General features: G+C 37.3%; 1 long non-coding RNA gene across 14 annotated transcripts in view; it reads left to right on the top strand.

Moving 5' to 3' along the window:
• LOC102550062 (uncharacterized) overlaps positions 1-19,546 on the top strand; it is a 156,002-nt gene extending 136,456 nt beyond the window's left edge. For 5 of the 14 annotated variants that reach the window (XR_010052793.1, XR_010052792.1, XR_001838532.3 and 2 more), the window contains 3 exons: positions 12,651-12,785; positions 16,888-17,005; positions 18,486-19,540. This is a non-coding gene — a long non-coding RNA (uncharacterized LOC102550062). Of the gene's footprint in view, positions 1-12,650; positions 12,786-16,887; positions 17,006-18,485 lie in introns of all 14 variants that reach the window. The other 9 variants (XR_010052790.1, XR_010052789.1, XR_010052796.1 and 6 more) reach the window with 8 other exon arrangements.
• Positions 19,547-23,002: the final 3,456 nt, after the last annotated feature.

Below are 23,002 nucleotides of genomic sequence, written 5' to 3'. Positions count from 1 at the left end.
AGGGATGCGTGCTTAAAATGGACTTTCCTTCTCCCAGCAGCTATCTATTACCAATAACTGCTTAGCATGGCATGAGACTTCATGCCTCCCTCCCTTCTCTATGTTGGGATTTGTTTTTGTTTTTTGTTTGTTTGGTTTTGGGGTGGTTTTTTTTTTGCCATTTTTCTAGTTTTGTGCATTCTGCCTTAAGTGCTGTGAATTCATCCTTATGTGCAACTTACCCTCCTGTGTCCACCAAACAACGGTTTCCTCATTGTCATCCACTGTCTTTGGCTCTCACAACCATTGCGTCTACCCTGTCACAAATATTCCTGAGCCTTGGGAGGAAGGGATGCTTTACAGATGTTCTATTTGGACTGAGCATCCCACAATCTCTCATTCTCTCCACCTTGAGCAATTGTGGGTGCTTTTTGTTAATTACCATCTGCTTCTTTAATTAGTGTTGAGTGATACCTTAATCTATGGGTAAAGCAGTGTCATTAGGAGTTGATTTACCATGATGGCCATCCAATGGAATAATGATCATAGGTTCTCATTGAGGGCATACGACATGTGTGGCCACAGGCTCTTGGTACTGATCTAATGCTAGGTATGTACTCCATACTTTTCTTTCCTATCGTCTGGCTCTCGGTAGGAAAACTATGTCTGAAGTGCATTTAAAAACTAAAAATTAAAAAGTGCATTTAAACACCTTAATGTCTATTTAATAGATATAAAATCTCTTAACGCTCAAGATGTTGAGTTACTTTACCAGTATTTGTATATGAATATGCCATTGCTTTCATGTAGTATGAAAACCACACTCGAGTAAAGAGATTCCTATCTCATTATTTTGGGTACATGTAATTAACCTGGAAAGGTTTGATTTTTCCTTGATTTTTGTTGTTCTTCCTGAATTTCTAGTTTGATGAACAGGGAAGTTCTGACCTTGTTATGTAAATTATAAAGCTGGAAAATACCAAACATACCTATCTGCTTCTAGTCTTTTGTAAGTGGAGCTAACTAATCTTTTGCATGGCCCAAGAACAAGCCAGAGAAACGACCAAAACGGATGCAAAAATGTTTCTTAGATTCCAACCTGAAATTGAAAAGGTTCTACGTAAGAGTGTCAGCAATGTAAGAATAAGTTGAACTTAGATAAAGAGGAAGCCTGAGTAGTTCAACATGTAGCAAAAAGTTTGAGATCTTCAGGGGTTTTTGTTTGGTTGTTTTGTTTTTTTTTTCCTTTCAATTTGTTGTTTGATCAGAAGAAAATATTTTCTTTATTGAAAACTCAATTATTCATCTTCTAAATAAAGCTACAAACATTGATCTGAGTGAAAAAAAATTATGCACTCTAGTATTTTCTTCAAACAGTCATTATCAGCATTGTAAACTAAGGTGATTACACATCATTAACATTCAAACTTCCTACAGTTTTGCTAATGATTTAGTAGATTGATTCAGTTATTAAGTATGAAGTAAGCAAGTTGTTCACTATTCTATAGAAGTAGTTTTACTTGAACACACATCACTATATATATTTTTCCTTGATAAAATAAAATTAAAATATCATATGGACTTAATTTTTGTTCTCACATATGTGAGGGTTTGAGACAAGGACTGGTGGGCCAGGTAGGCCTTGAACTTGACACGAAGCTGCAACTCCCTGCAGTTCTCCGTCCTTCTGCCACTTCTCACATGGGTCACTACTGATTTTTAGTTGACTTTTTTCCTTTTTCTTTTTTTCTTTTCATGTTTTTTAATATTAAGTCTTAATTAGCCCAAGGGCAACCCTGACCTTGTTATGTAGCCAAGGATGGTTTTGAACTCCTAATCTGTCTGAATTTACCGCTGAAGTGCCTTCTGTCATCTGCTACCATGCCCGTCTTGCTTATATTTCTTTTTATTTCCCAATGACCTTAAGAAACAAGTGTATGAATACGCAATGCCTACAACTTTAAGCTAGCATATATGCTTTTGTTTCATTGGCAGGCCTGAGAAGATGAGAAAGCTGGGTAAGTGGTAACCCTAGGCCATATTTAAGCACAGATTGGAGCGGCAGATTTCTATTGAAGACTATTTGTATACCACAAGCTTGTACTTTCAGCCAGGGATATTTGTGAAATACGGCAGAAAATTGAACTAAGATGGTATAAAGTTATTAAATTATTCAGGATGTTCTATAACATTAGAATTAGCCAGCTTTTTCAGCCATCACTTATAATCACTTGAAATTAAACTTGTTTAATCCTTTTTACATTTATTAGAAACAATGCCATCTAATTTCACAATTAGCTATAGTGCTTTTGGTTAGTGAATATTAATTTTTGATGGGTTTTAATTAGAAAATAAATTCAAATTATAAAAATATAATTTATGTGGTCTCTATTAAAGACATGTATTCCTAAGTATGTACCGCTGAGTGATCTGCACAAGATAGAAATACTACCTGATTTTTCTTGGTTTTTATATGCCAATTAAAATATATTTCTGAATTTGCTTAAATTGTTGAATTCTCTTTCACCCCACCTTTGTGTAGCTAATTTCGTCTCAGCTTGTGTTCTTGGTTTATATTTGCAGCCAGAAGAATTCAATACCATAATTGATGCATAAATAAACTAGTATATATGTACATATGTATGACATTTAGTAACCTATTAAACCGACCGATTTACTTCCATACAAAATAACTTATAAGAAATAGTAAGTGATGAATCTTATTAAATGTTTAAGAAATAGACAAAGGAATTGAATTCTTCACTTATTTTTACAAAATAGAATTAATGAGATATAATTCTAATGATATTGCATTGTACTCAAATCCTAATTTCAGTACGCATGCCCCAAGAGTGGACATAAAACAAAATACACATGGTTTAAGTCTACATTTGAAATATCTTAATGACCGTTTAAAGCATGAGTCTGCTAACACACTCCAGCAATCCTCACTTTCTCATGCCTATATTACATTGACCCGTCTACTTTCAGATGCAGTAATAGTTCTCTTTTTAGACTGATTTGAAGTATAAATTGGGAGCTTAACATATTGTGAATGTGAAGAAAATGTTGAGAAGTTCGTTTGTGTTTTCTCTCTTTTGCTTTATATCTCAGAAGTCTATCTTCATAGCTGATTATGTCTAAACGGAGAAATAGAGAATGCACATAATTTAATTCGATGGCTTCTGGCTGCGTACTGCAAACCAGGAATAGACAACATGAGAGAAAGAGAAGGAATGCTGCAACAGAACTATCAAACAACAGTGGCCCTTCATAACTGCTTGGCATCATGCACTCATGACTCACTGGAGGTGGAGAGCTTGATGTGGGGGAACTCAACCCCAGTAAAATCAAAATAAACCTGGGGCTGTCAGAGGCCAGAGTCTATTTGAAAGAAAATGATTATATCTAAAATACATTGTTCCCTGCAGGCCATTTTGGGCTTTGTTTCTTTTCTTTTCCATCAAGCCACATGCTGAGTCTTTAGCTCAATCCTTGCTTCTTGTTTTTCTTTTCCAATTAAATCCTCATGTAGACATGACTAACTGAGTTTCACACATTTGTGCAAGATAGGAGTTAGGCCCTGTTCAAATGTCAGTAACCTGGGCATCTTTATGAAGTACAGGCACTATTTCTGCTTCCCTGGACTGGAATCTTATAGCCTTGGCAGTCCTCAGCTTCTGTTGTGTTAGTCAAAGAACGAACTTTAAGGAGAAAGGTTTTGGTGGATTTCTACCAAGGGCATCTACAAAAAGCCACTTGAGAAATTAAAGGAATGTATAAAATCTGTGGTGATGTGCCAGACATGCTAAATCAGATCCTCCACAGGAGAAGAGTCCAGCAATTATTTTACATTTGAAAATGTTTTCATGGGAAACCCAGTGGCATCCAAGAGTCTGTGAAAGAATAGCAAGTCCTAGGACATGTTCACTGTTCAATGAGGAAGAAAAGCAAGTCAACTCTGGATGTGATCTTAACCCTAGGGAGTCCTAGGTCTTGTGTTTTTTTTTTTTTTTTTTTTTTTTTTTTTTTTTATTAACTTGAGTATTTCTTATATACATTTCGAGTGTTATTCCCTTTCCCGGTTTCCGGGCAAACATCCCCCTCCCCCCTCCCATTCCTTATGGGTGTTCCCCTCCCAAGCCTCCCCCATTGCCGCCCTCCCCCCATAGACCAGTTCACTGGGGGTTCAGTCTTAGCAGGACCCAGGGCTTCCCCTTCCACTGGTGCTCTTACTAGGATATTCATTGCTACCTATGGGGTCAGAGTCCAGGGTCAGTCCATGTATAGTCTTTAGGTAGTGGCTTAGTCCCTGGAAGCTCTGGTTGCTTGGCATTGTTGTACTTTTGGGGTCTCGAGCCCCTTCAAGCTCTTCCAGTTCTTTCTCTGATTCCTTCAATAGGGGACCTATTCTCAGTTCAGTGGTTTGCTGCTGGCATTCGCCTCTGTATTTGCTATATTCTGGCTGTGTCTCTCAGGAGCGATCTACATCCGGCTCCTGTCGGTCTGCACTTCTTTGCTTCATCCATCTTGTCTAATTGGGTGGCTGTATATGTATGGGCCACATGTGGGGCAGGCTCTGAATGGGTGTTCCTTCAGTCTCTGTTTTAATCTTTGCCTCTCCCTTCCCTGCCAAGGGTATTCTTTTTCCTCATTTAAAGAAGGAGTGAAGCATTCACATTTTGATCATCCGTCTTGAGTTTCGTTTGTTCTAGGGATCTAGGGTAATTCAAGCATTTGGGCTAATAGCCACTTATCAATGAGTGTATACCATGTATGTCTTTCTGTGATTGGGTTAGCTCACTCAGGATGATATTTTCCAGTTCCAACCATTTGCCTACAAATTTCATAAACTCGTTGTTTTTGATAGCTGAGTAATATTCCATTGTGTAGATGTACCATATTTTCTGTATCCATTCCTCTGTTGAAAGGCATCTGGGTTCTTTCCATTTTCTGGCTATTATAAATAAGGCTGCGATGAACATAGTGGAGCACGTGTCTCTTTTATATGTTGAGGCATCTTTTGGGTATATGCCAAAGAGAGGTATAGCTGGATCCTCAGGCAGTTCAATGTCCAATTTTCTGAGGAACCTCCAGACTGATTTCCAGAATGGTTTTACCAGTCTGCAATCCCACCAACAATGGAGGAGTGTTCCTCTTTCTCCACATCCTCGCCAGCATCTGCTGTCACCTGAGTTTTTGATCTTAGCCATTCTCACTGGTGTGAGGTGAAATCTCAGGGTTGTTTTGATTTGCATTTCCCTTATGACTAAAGATGTTGAACATTTCTTTAGGTGTTTCTCAGCCATTCGGCATTCCTCAGCTGTGAATTCTTTGTTTAGCTCTGAACCCCATTTTTTAATAGGGTTATTTGTTTCCCTGCGGTCTAACTTCTTGAGTTCTTTGTATATTTTGGATATAAGGCCTCTATCTGTTGTAGGATTGGTAAAGATCTTTTCCCAATCTGTTGGTTGCCATTTTGTCCTAACCACAGTGTCCTTTGCCTTACAGAAGCTTTGCAGTTTTATGAGATCCCATTTGTCGATTCTTGATCTTAGAGCATAAGCCATTGGTGTTTTGTTCAGGAAATTTTTTCCAGTGCCCATGTGTTCCAGATGCTTCCCTAGTTTTTCTTCTATTAGTTTGAGTGTGTCTGGTTTGATGTGGAGGTCCTTGATCCACTTGGACTTAAGCTTTGTACAGGGTGATAAGCATGGATCGATCTGCATTCTTCTACATGTTGCCCTCCAGTTGAACCAGCACCATTTGCTGAAAATGCTATCTTTTTTCCATTGGATGGTTTTGGCTCCTTTGTCAAAAATCAAGTGACCATAGGTGTGTGGGTTCATTTCTGGGTCTTCAATTCTATTCCATTGGTCTATCTGTCTGTCTCTGTACCAATACCATGCAGTTTTTATCACTATTGCTCTGTAATACTGCTTGAGTTCAGGGATAGTGATTCCCCCTGAAGTCCTTTTATTGTTGAGGATAGCTTTAGCTATCCTGGGTTTTTTGTTATTCCAGATGAATTTGCAAATTGTTCTGTCTAACTCTTTGAAGAATTGGATTGGTATTTTGATGGGGATTGCATTGAATCTGTAGATTGCTTTTGGTAAAATGGCATTTTTACTATATTAATCCTGCCAATCCATGAGCATGGGAGATCTTTCCATCTTCTGAGGTCTTCTTCAATTTCTTTCCTCAGTGTCTTGAAGTTCTTATTGTACAGATCTTTTACTTGTTTGGTTAAAGTCACACCGAGGTACTTTATATTATTTGGGTCTATTATGAAGGGTGTCGTTTCCCTAATTTCTTTCTCGGCTTGTTTCTCTTTTGTATAGAGGAAGGCAACTGATTTATTTGAGTTAATTTTATACCCAGCCACTTTGCTGAAGTTGTTTATCAGCTTTAGTAGTTCTCTGGTGGAACTTTTGGGATCACTTAAATATACTATCATGTCATCTGCAAATAGTGATATTTTGACCTCTTCTTTTCCGATCTGTATCCCCTTGATCTCCTTTTGTTGTCTGATTGCTCTGGCTAGAACTTCAAGAACTATATTGAATAAGTAGGGAGAGAGTGGGCAGCCTTGTCTAGTCCCTGATTTTAGTGGGATTGCTTCAAGTTTCTCTCCATTTAGTTTAATGTTAGCTACTGGTTTGCTGTATATGGCTTTTACTGTGTTTAGGTATGGGCCTTGAATTCCTATTCTTTCCAGGACTTTTATCATGAAGGGGTGTTGAATTTTGTCAAATGCTTTCTCAGCATCTAATGAAATGATCATGTGGTTCTGTTCTTTCAGTTCGTTTATATAATGGATCACGTTGATGGTTTTCCATATATTAAACCATCCCTGCATGCCTGGGATGAAGTCTACTTGATCATGGTGGATGATTGTTTTGATGTGCTCTTGAATTCGGTTTGCCAGAATTTTATTGAGTATTTTTGCGTCGATATTCATAAGGGAAATTGGTCTGAAGTTCTCTTTCTTTGTTGTGTCTTTGTGTGGTTTAGGTATAAGAGTAATTGTGGCTTCGTAGAAGGAATTCGGTAGGGCTCCATCTGTTTCAATTTTGTGGAATAGTTTGGATAATATTGGTATGAGGTCTTCTATGAAGGTTTGATAGAATTCTGCACTAAACCCGTCTGGACCTGGGCTCTTTTTGGTTGGGAGACCTTTAATGACTGCTTCTATTTCCTTAGGAGTTATGGGGTTGTTTAACTGGTTTATCTGTTCCTGATTAAACTTCGATACCTGGTATCTGTCTAGGAAATTATCCATTTCCTGAAGATTTTCAAATTTTGTTGAATATAGGTTTTTATAGTAAGATCTGATGATTTTTTGAATTTCCTCTGAATCTGTAGTTATGTCTCCCTTTTCATTTCTGATTTTGTTACTTTGGACGCACTCTCTGTGTCCTCTCGTTAGTCCGGCTAAGGGTTTATCTATCTTGTTGATTTTCTCAAAGAACCAACTTTTGGTTCTGTTGATTCTTTCTGTGGTCCTTTTTGTTTCTACTTGGTTGATTTCAGCTCTGAGTTTGATTATTTCCTGCCTTCTACTCCTCCTGGCTGTATTTGCTTCTTTTTGTTCTAGAGCTTTTAGGTGTGCTGTCAAGCTGCTGACATATGCTCTTTCCTGTGTCTTTCTGCAGGCACTCAGCGCTATGAGTTTTCCTCTTAGCACAGCTTTCATTGTGTCCCATAAGTTTGAGTATGTTGTATCTTCATTTTCATTAAATTCTAAAAAGTTTTTAATTTCTTTCTTTATTTCTTCCTTGACCAGGTTATCATCCAGTAGAGCATTGTTCAATTTCCACGTATATGTGGGCATTCTTCCCTTATTGTTATTGAAGACCAGTTTTAGGCTGTGGTGGTCCGATAGCACGCATGGGATTATTTCTATCTTTCTGTACCTGTTGAGGCCCGTTTTTTGACCAATTATATGGTCAATTTTGGAGAAAGTACCATGAGGAGCTGAGAAGAAGGTATATCCTTTTGCTTTAGGATAGAATGTTCTATAAATATCCGTTAAGTCCATTTGGCTCATGACTTCTCTTAGTCTGTCGACATCACTGTTTAATTTCTGTTTCCATGATCTGTCCATTGATGAGAGTGGGGTGTTGAAATCTCCCACTATTATTGTGTGAGGTGCAATGTGTGTTTTGAGCTTTAGTAAGGTTTCTTTTACGTATGTAGGTGCCCTTGTATTTGGGGCATAGATATTTAGGATTGAGAGTTCATCTTGGTGTTTTTTTCCTTTGATGAATATGAAGTGTCCTTCCTTATCTTTTTTGATGACTTTTAGTTGGAAATTGATTTTATTTGATATTAGAATGGCTACTCCAGCTTGCTTCTTCTGACCATTTGCTTGGAAAGTTGTTTTCCAGCCTTTCACTCTGAGGTAGTGTCTGTCTTTGTCTCTGAGGTGTGTTTCCTGTAGGCAGCAGAATGCAGCGTCCTCGTTGTGTATCCAGTTTGTTAATCTATGTCTTTTTATTGGGGAGTTGAGGCCATTGATATTGAGAGATATTAAGGAATAGTGATTATTGTTTCCCTTTATATTCATATTTGGATGTAAGGTTATGTTTGTGTGCTTTCATTCTCTTTGTTTTGTTGCCAAGATGATTAGTTTCTTGCTTCTTCTAGGGTATAGCTTGCCTCCTTATGTTGGGCTTTACCATTTATTATCCTTTGTAGTGCTGGATTTGTAGAAAGATATTCTGTAAATTTGGTTTTGTCATGGAATATCTTGGTTTCTCCATCAATGTTATTTGAGAGTTTTGCTGGATACAGTAACCTGGGCTGGCATTTGTGTTCTCTTAGGGTCTGTATGACATCAGTCCAGGATCTTCTGGCCTTCATAGTTTCTGGCGAGAAGTCTGGTGTGATTCTGATAGGTCTCCCTTTATATGTTACTTGACCTTTTTCCCTTACTGCTTTTAATATTCTTTCTTTATTTTGTGCGTTTGGTGTTTTGACAATTATGTGACGGGAGGTGTTTCTTTTCTGGTCCAATCTATTTGGAGTTCTGTAGGGGTCTTGTGTTTTAGTTGCTGGAAATAGATATGTTTGGGTAAACCAGGGTAGATACTTGAATAATGATATCTGTACTCAAAATGGGGTCGAGGGGGGACATAGAATCTGTTATTTACCAAATATTATTGATATATTTCTCTATTGTATTTACTGGTTAAACATGATTTTGCTCTCTGAAGAATTGTAAGTTTATAGTGTTGAAACACTTCAAAAATAAGCAAAGTATAAGTTTATAGCCCTATGTAGATCAAGGCTATAAGATTCCAGTCCAGGGAAGCAGAATGAGTGCCTGTACTTCATAAAGATGCCCAGGTTAAAGACATTTGAACAGGGCTGAACTCCTATCTTGCACAAATGTGTGAAACTCAGTCATGTCTACATTGAGGATTTAATTGGAAAAGAAAAACAAGAAGCAAGGATTGAGCTAAAGACTCAGCATGTGGCTTGATGGAAAAGAATCCTGAATAACTTGTTTAGAAGATATTTATGATCTTAGCCAATGAAATCCTTGATCAGTTGCTATGGTCAAGGCCAAGGCACCCATACTTTAAACAAATTCCTTAGATAATCAGTTTTGATTTTGCTTTGTGGAGACAGCATCACTCTCTACTTTCCAAACTTTCCTGAAACTTGATACCTATACAGCCAAGTATTCTAGAACTTGCCATCTTCACATACCTATGTACTAGATTTACAGCCTTACATGTGTGTTTTCCTATGCCATCCTCCCTGAGAATTGTAAGAAATGTAATGTTCATACCAGACTACCCAGGAGTCCTAAGGGCTCTTCTTTTGGGATAGCTTTGCTATAGTTAGGCCCCCTGACTTCAGTTAATTAAGTTTAGTGTTCAACAGCTGTGAAATAATGGACATAAATTGGAGAGATATAATTTCCTTCAGCTTTCTTCATTCCACTTGACCATCAATCATATAGAATTAGAATAGAATTTTCACTATATGTAAGATAACTAACTAGTTCTTTCAATTTTTTGCTCTTTACCTGGCTTTCAACATTCCAAAGAAGTGGTACTCTCTCCGTATAGTACAAAATGGCTACTGGCCATCTTAATGCTGCAAATGGCTTCTGCACACAGACTTTAATCCCATAGATTTTTTTTGCTTTTATTTTCAATTCAAATCTTAGTATCTTCTGTCTTGTAATGAATCACTGCTCCTTCACTGCAGTGGGGGTGGTGGCAATGTGTCCAACTCCTTTAACATTTTGTAATATATTATAGTATATCATTATAATATATCATAAGACATTAGGAATTGATTGAACGGTTTCTGAATTTCCCCCAAAACTTGTATATGTACCATTTCACCAGTCATTTTTAAAGATTTTTTAATAATTTGTTTGGGGAAATTGTTGTATTAATATAAAATGGTGGAATTGTTAAAATTTAAACAAAAAATGATCTATAGATTCAAATTAATCTCATCCATTCACTTGAATTTAAATCTCTCAGCTGGAACCTGGAAATTTGCGTATTGGCAAATACTACAAGTGGATCATATGTTTGCAAAGGGTTGACTTGGTCTTATGCCATATTCCTTTTCAACTTCCTATACTTTTCTACGTTTGCTTTTCAAATCCTTGTGGGTATGGCTTGGAAATGCAGTAGTATATTTTTTTATAGGTGAAAAAAAAGTTTATTATGTTAATAATGTTTTCTAAAGCAATATTTTATTCAAAAGAAAATCCATTGTATGGTGAGATGGTTGGAGTCTGTTAAGGAGAGAGATATTTTAGGTGTTTCTGGTGTATGAGACCTAATAATATTCTCCCTGGAAACAGGCCATGGTGATCCAATGGAAATTACTAGAAATGAGAACTAAATGTGATGAAAATTTGAAGGTAGAGACTGTGTTAAACCGACTTCTTGATATCGTTGGACAATGAGGACGTGTAGGAAGTGCAGAAGTCAGGACTGCATTGTTAGGCATTCAGGGAAGGTTGACTAGTTTCTGGTCAAAGACTCCCTACCATACTTCATCCACCACTTTCCTCGTTGAACACCCTCCTTTAGTGATTTGTGTATTGTAAGTTGGAACAGAATGCAGATTTTTTCTCTTGTTTATAGGAACCCAAAGGGTAAAATGGACATGGAAAAGTGTCTCAGGAATGAAAAAAAAAACTCTTCGTTTGTTCCCCAAAATGTTTGTCCATCTGTTGGCCATTCTTATTCTCTTCTAAGACCCACCCCCTCCCCTTGGGTTTGACAGTAGAAATGAGCTGTTAATTGTTCTCAGAGAGAAATGCCTCCCACGTTCCTCTGTTCTATTGGTCCTTTTTGCCTTAATTTAAAAAAAAATGGATCTATACCCTATCATCCTGTGTCTCTAGCCTCTTGCATCTAATTAATTATATTAAATCTTACAGAATGTCACCTGTATTCCAGATGATTACCATCCTTGTAAATGTTAATTGTTTTAAATTTATTGATCTGAAACTCTCTGAAATACTATTCTGAGTCATATTTATAAGATATCAATATTGCAGTTTTAATTTTTAAAAATTATTCATATCACCTTATAATTTTTCGATATTTATTGTATCTTGTTTGGTCTGGGCACATTTTAAAAAGAGATCCCTGGCTTTGCAATTCAAGCTGAAACGTCCCTAGGGTAGTCTAAATACATGCATTTCTCTCACAGCAAGTTCTGAAAATGTTGAAGCATTATGGTTTTTCTCCAGTTCTTGGTAATTTCTGACTTGTGTTATTTTCCCTTCTTGCCTATGCCTCCCACTTGTATTGCCTGAAAACTGTATTCATAGTCCAGAGCAAAGAGACACACTTATTTTGTCTCTGGCAGAAAGTCAGGCAGCTTTCAACAGACTTAGAATTAATGACTCCTGGGCATGATGGGGGGACAGCAATAGGCTCAGTAGCAAATGACTGTCATAAATTGTTAAAATTAAGTAATAACTCCACACATTGCTCTGAAGGTTGTGATTATAACAATGCAATTCTAACTCATGAAAAATCTGCAAAGGATTGGTGCAAGGGCTCTTTCCTGATGGTTTGCATGTAGATCTGTGGATAAACTTAACCACATAGACAATCATCAATAAGCATCTCTTTGATATTCAGCCAAGATCAAAACAAAGCAAAACAATAAAACCCAGTGTATTGTCATCCATGAACAAGGAAAGTCTGAGAGTGAATACTCCGTAGCTACTCTAAGCAAATAAACAAAAATACAATAAGCCTTGTTGGGATTAGGAAGTAAAGTTATCCACAATGTGGTTTTCTTTCCTAACTAAAAATTCAACACTGAATGTTTTGTAGGTAATTGGATAAGTTTTAATACATTTAATTTTTCTTTCCGGAGAAAAGAGGGGATGGCAAATGAAGGGGAGAAAGTCAATCACCTTTCTGTTAATGTGAAGGCTATTTTTAATCATATAGTTTAGATTTCTTTTCATCACTTCTTATCTAAAACTTCCCCAACTCTCCTCTTAAAGGGCAGCATATGAAATCTTGGAACTATTTTAATTCCCAGGCTATGTTGCCTTTTTACTTTAATTTTGAGGAATGGAGAGATCTCAGCTAGGAAATATCGGGAGACTTTTGGAAGCCCTCTCAAGCAGAACAGTGTTTAATATAGTACCCTTTTTTATACACTAGATATGCTGTCGTGGCATAAGAAAATATTACCCCAGAGAGGACATCTGAGCCAACTGCTCCCACACACAGAATTCCAGGCAGGCAACAGCAATTCCTGATGTGGGTAGCTGAAAGCCTCCTTCTTCACAGTAAAGGGTGAGTTTTGAATATTTAGTTCTAAGTCCAAAGAAAAAGTAAAGGATAAAAAAATGTTTAAGGAGCTAGGCAAAGGGCACCTCATGGGCCTAAGCTACCTACTTCTGTCACCATCAGACTCTGTATCCATCAAATTTTCTCCTTGTCTCCTTGCTACTAACTCTTATCTCTTAGCTATCACTATTTATGCTAAAGCAAACAAGTCCCTCCCTACCCCTGCTTCTTAAATCTGTCCCACAGAAGGCCAGTTTTGAATGTGGCATTCTGTTCAAGGAAGTTAAGTTTCACTTAGTTTTCAGGAATTTTCAGTGTGATTCCAGACCCCTTGATTTCCATGCAAAGAAATCCTCTCTCTCTTGGTCCCAAGACCTCTGCTCTTCAAGGTTTTGAGTGACTCCATACAACAGGAAGAACATGGCATAGGCTCTCTGTTTACTCAGCCCATTCTTCTGCTGCTCATAATGCTTGTTTACTCTCAAATAACCCCAGTTTTGAAAATATATTCTATGGTTGTTTGGTGTCATTTATGTATAATGCCACTGTCTCTACCAACTATTTCCTGGAGAAAATGCCTCATTTTAAATAGCCACTGTAGCCTCATCAGTGGGGTGTGTGTGTGTGTGTGTGTGTGTGTGTGTGTGTGTGTGTGTGTGTCTGTGAAAACTTCATATCAAAGATCATGTGTGGACCTCACAGGACAAACCGAGTTTCAGTGTTACCCTTCAGTAGAGAACCACATCTTTTTCACAGATACATGGACAAAGATGTCCCTGAAGTATCTGGGAGTCTCCTTTTCCCACATGTCCTCCTGTCTCAGGAAGACTGGGATAACAGATGCCTACTACTGCACCTAACTTTACATGGGTTCTGAGGATTTGAACTCAGGTATTTCACACTTGCAAAACAAGTGCTTTAGCTCCTGAACCATCTTCCCAGCTCTCGTTTATCTTATCATATTTTTAATTTATTTTACTTTTGTCCATTATACCGAAAGACAAAAATTATCACAGCTAATATGAACTGAGTTTTTCTCTAACAAATTCATATGCTTAAGCATTCACATGAAGGTGACCTGTTTAGACATGGGTCATTAATGGCAGTACTAAGGTTAAATGAAGTTATCATAAGGTCCTGATTTGGTAAGTGAATATTTTCATTAGAGGTAGATGAAAATCCACTCTCTCTGCTATGGGAATGTGCCATCACTAAAGCAGCCATTTGATAACCAGGAAGGAGACTCTGCCAGACACTGAGCATGTTGAGATCCCAGTGTGTAATTTCCAGAAGCATTCTCTCTTGTATTTTGTACAAAATTATCCAATTGGACTTCAACTGGTAAGGAAGACAACATTTAAGTATATATATATATATATATATATATATATATATATATATATAGTGTGTGTATACTTAAAATGTCAAGCTATCAAAGGCAGTAGGATAATAATACTAAGTCTAATACGCTCAGGTATGTTTATTCACAATGATCCAATCACAGAAATTTCTGTTAGTTTTGAGGAACAGGATTGCATGCTGATATATTACCACCTGATAAATATCAGTCTGATAAAATGTTGCCCTTGTTACTTGTCAAAGTCCAAATGGATACTTTTATGTAGAAAATAGGAGACAAAATGACTAATATTTGAACATAGTATATGGGTATATGTAAATATATATATTTACCTGTGTTTGCATACACACACATGATATTTAATGGTCAGAATAATATGTTTAGAGGACCATTCATCCTTTTCGCCTAATAATTAGTTTTGTTCTGTTTTTTCTCTTAAAGCTGTGAGCCTGTAAGAGAAGACATCCCTAAAATACAAGGACTTTGCCCCCAAAATCTTTTTCATTAGGTCTCTGCTTAACCATAGGTTTAGGTCATGATAACGTAGCACGTGAGATTCAAGCTGGGACACAGAGTTTTAAGTCTTCCTGAAGTGGTTTATAGTCTACACTGCCTCTTTAAACTATTTTTGACAGTTCATCTGATTTTGCTGCCCCCTGTAGCAACCATAATCCTCGACAAGTTGCCTTGCACACCAACAAACACTTTGGCATGGCTGTTAGATGTAAACAGCTTGTCAAAGGTGAAGGTGAGAACGAGTCTTAAAGACATCCATTTGTCCCCAAACCAAGCATTTAATTTCTTAGACACTCCATCAAATACTCTCTTTATGGTATTTTCCCCTGGTGAAGTTGTGTGTTTTATCTGTTTATTACCACAAGATCTCAGGTAGCAAATGCTGGCTCTTTATTTACTTATGTTTACTCCTCAACCTTTGAACTTGTGTTACAATGTACTAACTGCCTTGTTACTACAAAGTAACACATACTGGTTTAGTAATGTTTTAAGAGAGACTATCCATCCGTTAGTAACTCATAATAGATTGACATGCTAGGCATTTGCTGTTGAAAGTACCGACTGCATTCATTAAATATTGTTTGATTATTTGGAAGGCATCCAACTGAAAACATACAGTCTTTGGGGCATTGTTTTTAACATAAACCCTCCTGTGCCAGAAACATCCAATTTCCCTATAATACATGATTTCCCTACAAAACTTCATAGATATTAGTCAATATTATATTGAAATGAAATCTCCTTTAAAAGTGTTTCAATCATTGGCATAATTATTTTTAATTGATAAAGAAAGAAACGTTAGTTTTAGTAAAGTAAGAACATATTTCCTACCCAACTAATTATAGCTAAATCTTGAATAATATGAATTATATAGCTTTAGCATTACCAAGAATGACTAGAATAACCTTTTCTTCAATTGTTCCTTGCATTTTCTTGTGGTTTCCCATTGTCAGCTCCTTTAACTTCATATAGAAAAATCTAATTTCTCTTAGTGTTTCCATCCTGGGTATAAGATAATATGTTTCTTAGAATAGCTTATTATAGATACCAACAATTTTAGTTTTAGTTTTGAAAACTAGAGTATAATTTTTATGAAATAAAAACAACATTGTTTTCTTAATGAATAAGGATATCAAGGTTGCAGTTAGGATGAAATTAAGTTATTTAAATTATAAAACATTATGTTTACCTCTGAAGTAATTATCTTGCTATTATAGTTGTATTGTTGAAAAAGAAAATACTTTAATTATTTTAAGCACCATGTGTTAATTTGAATAAGATTTTATAATTTCCCATGAATTCTTAAAATATGATAAACAATAAAGGAAAGGTTAGTGTTTCTTTGTGCACTCAGGGAAGTGGTAAAAACAACATTTTTTAGGAGAAAATTACCTGAACACCAGTAATATGGGAGATATTTAGAGATATTTGGCCTATTTAGGTATATTATGTGACATTTACTGTTCATTGTCAGACTAACACTCTGGAAGCAGCCAGAAACACAGCTTTAGAAACAGGCTTGAGCAGTTATACTGGTTGTTTTTATTGGGTTTGGTAGATGCACTCTAAGGATAATCCTCTGGCTTAAATCCTACAGTAGGAAGGCTACTCTGTGAAGACTTGTTTTCATAGCCCCAGAGAAAGCCAAACAGGTTGCTATTAGGTTAACAATAAAAGGCATCAATAATCTCACATAGCTGTGAACACTACTAACCATGAGACCAACCTACCAGGCATGATGCGCCCACTTGTGTAATGATGCTACTCCTACTCTTAAGATAACCTCCACTCCATGAAATTGAGGAATACTCCAAAGGAAAACTTCCAAGAATGGTACTGTAAGCCGTCTCAAAAACCAACTTGGGGAGTATATATCTGTCTTAAAGGTAGAGTGAATCTTGTTTTACAGCTAAAATTGATTATTTTTAGCTAAAAACATAAAATGATTTCTAAATGTTTATATTTATATTCATGTACAAATCCTACGTGGTCTTAATGAGAGAAGCCCCTCATTTCAGCAAACAGTAGTAAATCAGACATCCATGGCTATGCAAGGCTCCAATAATAGGTTGATACACTGTCCTAAGTAAGATATTTATACCATGCTCACTAAGGTTCAGGGAACATTGTAGAAAAGGCAATGGAAAGAATGTAAATGCCTCTTAGGACTGCCTTATTCCCTCTTCTAATTGAGATTCAAGCATCTTTGATTGTGCCTTCCTTCTTGTTCAGCTTCTTTGGTTCTGTATACCTGTATTTTATGACCACTATCCATATGATGCGTATCATTTGAGGACTGGGTTATCTCACTCAAGATGATATTCTCAAGCTCCATCCATTTGCCTACAAGGTTTGTGATGTCTTTTTTTATAATAGCTGGACAGTATTCCATTGAATGGATGTACCACCTTTTCTTTGTCCATTCTTCAGTTGAGGGACATCTAGGTTGTTTCCAGTTTCTGGCTCTTACAAATAAAGCTGCTATAGACATATTGGAGCAATGTCTTTGTGGGATGTTCGAGCATCTTTTGGGCATATGCCCAAGAGTAGCATAGCTGTGTACCACTATAGTACAGTTGGTAGAACTATTCACAATTTTCTGAGAATCCACAAAATTGATTTCCAATGTGGTTGTACAAGTTTGCACTCCATCAACAAAGAAGTGTTCCCCTTGCTTCACGTAGTCACCAGCATGTGCTATCTCTTGCATTTTTGATCTTATCCATTCTGTGTAAGGTGGAACCTTAGAGTTGTTTTAGTTTGCATTTCCCTGATGACTAAGGACTCTACATTTCTTTAAGTGCTTCTCAGCCATTCGAGATTCCTCTGTTGAGATTTCTCTGTTTAGTTCTGTACCCTGTTCTGTTTTTTAATTGCCTTCTTTATATTGGTATCTAATTTCTTGAGTTTTTTGTAAATTTTGGATATTAATCCTCTATCAGTCATAAGAGGTAGGTAGAGGGAGGGAACCGGGAGGGAGAGGGGATGTTGTGGGGAATGGAGGGTTTCAGGATCAAGTATAGGGAAGGGCATGAGATACAGCTAGATGACCATAAAGATGAATGGAAACCTGCAATTAATGGGTCATGGTGAGGAGGTTGAGGGGCATCTCCAGGACAAGACAGAGACCTGGGATATGGAAGATGTTCAAGAATAACTGGAGGTGACCTTAGCTGTGACTCACAACATTAGGGATACGGAACCTGAAGAGCCTACCTCCTTTAGCCAGACAGGAAGCCCAGTAGAGTCATAGAGACACCAACCCATTCACAAAACTTTCAACCCAAAATCTATTCAGTCTCCAACAAATGCAGGGATATGGGATGGATCAGAGTCTGGGGGAATGGCCAACCAATAACTGGCCCAAATTGAGGCCCATTCACGGGCAGGTACCAATCCCTGACACTATACTACTCTGTTATGACTGCAGACAAGAACATGTCCTCTGAGAGTCTCCGCCCAGCAGCTGACTTAGACAGATACAAACACCCACAGCTAAACAGTGGATGGAGCTTGAGGACTCTTATGAAAGAATAGGAGGAAGGATTGAGGGCCCCAAAGGGGATAAGAACATCATAGGAAGACTAATAGAATCAGCTAATCTAGACTCTTGGGACTTTCAGGGTTTGAACCACCAACCAAAGAACATACATGGGCTAGATGGAGGCCTCCCTGCACATATGTAGCAGATGAGTAGCTTTGTCTTCAAGTGGGTGTGGGGAAGAAAGAAAAAATGGGAAATGCAAACAGCTGCATGATTTAGTGCAAATGCTTATTGTGCTTTTCTAAAATAGGGCAACAACCATGACATAGCTTTTTCGATTTTGTAGAAATTATTTGTTCTTGGTTTCCTGAGGAAGAGACAATAAATATAGGAACCTGGAATAAAGATGAAGAAAGACTTCAAAATTATTATGATGTACATGGACCAGGTAATGTTCCTGTAGATGCTTTCAGTCTTTGGGCTAGGAGACTGAAATGAGTTTCAGAGAAGCATCCTCCCCCTCTGTCCAGGGATACCTTGGTGAAGAAAAGAGAAAGCTTGTGGTAGAGGCACCATCACTGTGCTTTCCATAGATGACTTGTGATTCAACCCAGCCAGTTAGGGTTTAAGAAAAAGGTGTTTATGGAAAAGGTTTGAGATTGACAAATGCAAAAGAGAGAGGTTAGAGCATGTGAAAGAACTTAGATGATGATTATTTAGAAATAAAAATGCTTCAGATGAAAGACGTTTAAAGTTGGTAATTCAGATAAAGATGATGAAAGTTGGTAAGTGCAGGTTATAAATGTTGGAGGGTCTAAGAAGATGTTTTAGGGTCTATAAATGCAAGGTATAGAGATGCAAGGAAGATTTTTTTTAAAAAAATAGGAAGTATTTCATATTCTCCCCACATGCTATTGTTATTTTAAAGTTCAGATTTTTAACATTGATCAATGGAGTTTTGATAAGCTAACGGAACATTGGCAGTTTACAATTCAGTCACAAGCTCAAAATTTTAATTTCCTTTGGTTGTCTTCTGAATATAAACTTAAAGATGCTTCTCATCATACTAAAAAAAAAAACTCCGTTTAATCTATATATTATAGCTGCAAACCTATAGCTTTCACTACTTTTCAAATGTATAAGTCCACTCCTTTTGTCTATCAGACACCTGCTAACTACTTTTCCTAAAATAAATATCACACACAGACGTTCCTGGACTTAACACGATATATATGTAGAAAATAGCAGCCAAAATAGAGGGAGGAGGGAAGGGTATGTGGGAGTGTTTGGTGGGAGGAAAGGCAAGGAAGAAATATTGTAACTGTAATCTCGAACAAGCAAACAAATAAATACATAGTTTACAAAATAAACTGAAAAGTCATGAGTCTAGAAAAGAGACTTACAGGGAGAAGGAGGGTTCATTGGGATGGGAGTTAAATGAGGGTGGGAGGGCAGATTAATTATAATGTTTTTCATACATGTAGGAAATTGTCAAAGAACAAACTTAATAAAATAAATACAAAGAATCTACACACACACACACACACACACACATTTATTTCTGTCATGGATTCAGGACTCAGTTGACTTTGGGGAAGTGCTAGGACTGTGATAAGTCAATACCCCTCTTCTCTAGAGGGTGAGGTACTTCCTTTCCCACTGAAGGCAGATAAGGCAGCCTAGCTAGAAGAGCATGTACCACATACAGGTGACGGCTTTTGAAATAGCCCTCACTCCGTTTGTTCAGATCCTACATACTGGAGCAAGCTGGTCAGTTACTGTGGGAACCATGACTGGGGGAGTGAGGATAACTAAAGCAAAGACAGGAAGTCTTTTAAGAGTGTATATAGGGTTGAGGATTTAGCTCAGTGGTAGGGCGCTTGCCTAGCAAGCACAAGGTCCTGGGTTCGGTCCCCAGCTCCGAAGAAAAGAAAAAAAAAAAAAAAGAGTGTATATAGTTCTGTTGCCTTTCCTGATACTCTCTTGGCTTCCTGGCTGCAGTGAAATGCATGCTCTTGTCCTCTGTCTTTCCAAGGCCCAGAGCAGGGTCTCTAGCTGATCTGGCCTAGACTTTATGTTGGGATGACATACAGCCACAAATATTGTTTCAAATGGCTATGTAGGTATGCCCTCATGATTTTAGTTGTTAATAATTGTGCCAGCAGTCCCAAGTGCTGGCTAGATATTTGGTATTTTTATTTCTGTGGCCTATTACCTTCTTTCCATATGTAAAGGTTTGCCACTTCTTCACCTGCCCCAAATTAGGATTCTCTGAGATTATCATGGTAAAAAGAAAGGTGCCATTGGGGAGATCACAGAGGGTTACATTGTTCTCAGTCTGGCCAAAAGACACTAATATATGAACTCGGCATAGTCCTGCTGCTACTTGTCTCAGACTCAGAAAGCCACAAAATCTCTCCCACATGGCCCATAACTTTTTTTATATGAGAACGAAATGCAGCTTTTGATTAATAAAGAGCTAGAGGCTGGCGCTGAGGCGAAAGGACAAGCAGAATGACTGGGCAACGAAATAGAAGCATGGAGGAAGGAAGGAAGGAAGGAAGGAAGGAAGGAAGGAAGGAAGGAAGGAAGGAAGGAAGGAAGGACAGTGAGAGCCAAGTGGAGGAAGGGAATGGCAGGAAAGTCAGGGTAAGTTAGAAGCTAGTTGAGAGCCTTTCCCAGCAAAAAGGGCCAACAGTCTTAAACATTATAGATGTCACATCTTTATTACTGAACCCCGAGAGGGACTCCCAAAAGCCCCTCAATAACTTTGGACTTTCTGAAGTAAACCTGTGAATCAAATAAATCTTTCTTCCTCTCAAATTACCCTCTCATTCGGTTCTCACACAGTGACTAATAGTAAGTCTACAGAATCTCTAAAAAGGGAAGGGAAGATACTTCTAAAATGTGTAGTAATTCACCTCCAAATTCTTTCCTAGTTTGTGATGATTACAAGCACTTCCATGGTTCCCAATAAATATATCACATATTTGGAAAGATGGTCCAGAAGATCCCTGTTTATTTTTTTCATCCCCATTTGTGACAAAGATTTTTGTGCTCCTCCCACAATAAAATTTACATTTTATGGCTATTATACCAGAACATCCAGATTGATCTATTTCTCAGCTCCAGTCTCAAAGGGAGAGCTTCTTTGATGTGAGCAATGTAGCTTAATCCATTTTGTCAAACCATGCTTAACTATAAATGATAATCTTAGAGATTCTTTCCTCTCAGTTCTGTAGGGAACTTCGTACTTACCTAGGTGAGCCGAATATAATATTCCCCAGTCTATATTTCTTAAAATTGATGTCTCTTCTCATAGCCTAATTAAGAATTGCACTCCCAATGAAGAATTCAATGTAGTAAGTACAAGTTAATTGCTGAGAAAGTTGCAGAAAACAAATGTAGCGAGCTAAAGAGGTTCCCTTCAAATTTCTTATTGATATGTTCAAGAAATCATTAAAGGAGAGCGTCACGATATCCTTCACATGTCTAAAACTAGTGAAAATAAGTAGACCCTGGAAGTAGTTTTTGCAAGATTCTGGAGCAATAGCCTATTGTTAAATACAAGACTAATAAGCGTTCTGAAATAAATCTCAAAGATAGAACATTTAGCCAAAACTATGTCAAATATAAAAAGGTTGCGCGTCAACAAGATCTCTTGTACTTGAAATGGGCAGAATACCATACAGCTTTCTCTTAGCACTGATTTCAATCACATTTTGGGTATCTCTGGTTTTCATGGGAAAAAATATACATTTTGAAAAATCCACTGAGTGACATGTCCCGGTACATTTTGTCTATGACGTTTTTACTAATCCCAGGATTTCTGTTTAAGAATCCACTAGGTATTTCCCTTTATACAAATGAATAAAATATTTGTCTATATTATACATGTACAATTCCAGGTGGAAAGTTAGAAATTATTTATGCTAATATTATTCTTGTCCCAAAGCTTTTGAAGGAGGCAGAAATCACCTCTGAGGAGAGAGTACTAGCCTTACATTCATAAAATATAAATGACAGCAAGTAGAAAGTCCACATAAGATCTATGTGGGCTGCCTTCCATTAAGTCCAATAAAGATTGACAACAGATGATGCTTAGCATGGAGTGGTTATCCTCTGATATCCCAAAGACCTTGTACTATGAAGTGAGTGGCTCTGCCCTAATTCATCTCTTAACATTTTCAAGTTTCTGATTATTGTTCAAATTACTTAGTAGCTTTGAGCTTCAGGTTTAACACTTAAAGAACAAAAATCTCTTAAGATTATGGCCAACAGCAAAGTAAATACATTTATAAATTCCAAGTCCCATGCCCGTGACATACTGGGAGTCGGTCAATATTTTTGATAAATTCTCTATAAACACTTACACATTATCCCAGTTAGATGTCCACTTATGCCTCTTTATAAATTTATTAAGCACCTGTTTGATATTAGCAGCACTTAGAATACTTTTGTTATTATTAAATGCATACGTATGCTTTCAAGCCTTGTGTATATATTGAAGGGTTCTGGAGGAGGAGAAGAAAGATAATACGTTTCATCTGTAATAAATAGTCTTCCCTATCTAAACTCTTCATTGTGCGTGATTTCTCAGCAATTCTTTCATTTCTTTTTTGGAGAGAAATGCCCCAATCAGGATGGGTAGTTTCTGTTCATCATTTCCTGTAGGAGAGGCATCCAGTCTGAGGCCAGGAGGGACTCGTGGTGCTTTGCCAAGGTCTGCATCCGATCATGGGTTTACTTCAGGAACATGCTTATAGAAACGACTATTTTCCTACTTCCTCTGTGGTTATATAATCTTTATCCCATCCACTTGTGAACGTTATAAATTGAAAATGTTCCCATATCCCATTTAAT

Source organism: Rattus norvegicus, chromosome 6, assembly GCF_036323735.1.
Source record: "Rattus norvegicus strain BN/NHsdMcwi chromosome 6, GRCr8, whole genome shotgun sequence".
NCBI lineage: Eukaryota > Metazoa > Chordata > Mammalia > Rodentia > Muridae > Rattus > Rattus norvegicus.
Note: the sequence above shows the minus strand (reverse complement) of the source record. Positions and strands in the feature narration are given on the sequence as shown.